An 823-nucleotide genomic window follows, 5' to 3' on the forward strand; every position below is an offset into this window, starting at 1 on the left:
GTGGGCACAGGCACTGGGGTTCAACTTGCGTTCACATCTTCCTCCTCTACATATCGTACACTCGGGTGAGTGTCTTCACCACTCTGTCCCCCTACATAACGTACACTCGGGTGGGTGTCTTCACCACTCTGTGCCCATACATATCGTACCCTCGGGTGGGTGTCTTCACCACTCTGTGCCCCTACATATCGTACCCTCGGGTGGGTGTCTTCACCACTCTGTCCCCCTACATATCGTACACTCGGGTGAGTGTCTTCAGTGCTCTGTCCCCCGATCGTTTCATGAGCAGAATGCGCACAATCACAGAAGCCATCCCCGGGGCTGTTTCAAGGGCTCACTCAGTCAGAGTCTCTGTGACCAACACTCCCAAGACTCTGACAGTACGAGGCATGGGTACAGAGCTATTCTTTGCAGCTTTCTTTGTAATCTCCAAGAATTAGGAACGTGTCCCCCAGAGAGGAGTCATTAACTAAATTCTGGGACAGTTGGTTGGAAGGAAGAATACAGAACTGCAAAGAACATGCCAAACACACTGGCTGCATTGAAGCAGTGCCCGTCGTAGCCTGGGTTCTCCAGGGATGCAAACCCATCTTGTAGACAGATCGATAGGTAGACAGATCTATAGGGATTTATCTCAAGGAAATGGTTCATGTAGTTGTAGAGGCTGGAATTCTGACATCCCTGGGTCAGACATCAGTCTAGATGCTTCTCCTGCAGGGGTGATGAAGCCAAGATCAGCAGGTAAGACAACAGGCTGCTGGTTCACAGACTGTGAAGGCAGCAGTCCCCAAATCAGCAGGCAATATGGCAGCCGCTGGTTCAA

The sequence above is a fragment of the Orycteropus afer genome, unplaced genomic scaffold (genome assembly GCF_000298275.1).
Source record: "Orycteropus afer afer isolate SDZICR_OR568_19922 unplaced genomic scaffold, OryAfe1.0 scaffold00061, whole genome shotgun sequence".
In the NCBI taxonomy this organism is placed as follows: Eukaryota; Metazoa; Chordata; class Mammalia; order Tubulidentata; family Orycteropodidae; genus Orycteropus; species Orycteropus afer.